The 404-nt window shown below is 43.8% G+C and overlaps 1 protein-coding gene across 1 annotated transcript in view; it reads right to left on the reverse strand.

Annotated features, from left to right (window-relative positions):
* The window catches only part of LOC107578541 (RRP15-like protein), a 3,753-nt gene that overhangs the window by 718 nt on the left and 2,631 nt on the right, over positions 1-404 (reverse strand). The gene's annotated exons all lie outside the window — the stretch shown is intronic.

A 404-nucleotide genomic window follows, 5' to 3' on the forward strand; every position in this document is an offset into this window, starting at 1 on the left:
GGTGTTGCATTGCTTCAGTCCAAAAGACGTGAAATAAAAAGCTCCCTTCCATAAAAAAAAAAGTGTCTCGCACGGCTCCAGGGTTTGAAAAAAGGCCTCCTGTAGCGAATCGATGCGTTTTTGTAAGAAAAATATCCATATTCAAAACGTAATAATCACTTTAATGTAGCTTGCGCCAGCAGTTGTACACAGAAGCAGCTCCGGCCGGATGACGTATGAGGTCGGCGTTGCGCACGCGCCGGTGAGTCTCGTGAAAACCAACGTTTGTTAACAGGAGCAAAGGAAGCAAAGTTTCCTTACTTTAGCAAAGGAAAACCAGTCTCCTCTTGGCTTAACTCGAATTCCTCCGGCATTCTTCATTACAAATCCTCCTTTTGTACTTCTAATTAGTGACCGTTGTTTTG

Source organism: Sinocyclocheilus grahami, unplaced genomic scaffold, assembly GCF_001515645.1.
Source record: "Sinocyclocheilus grahami isolate Dianchi unplaced genomic scaffold, SAMN03320097.WGS_v1.1 scaffold10789.1, whole genome shotgun sequence".
NCBI lineage: Eukaryota > Metazoa > Chordata > Actinopteri > Cypriniformes > Cyprinidae > Sinocyclocheilus > Sinocyclocheilus grahami.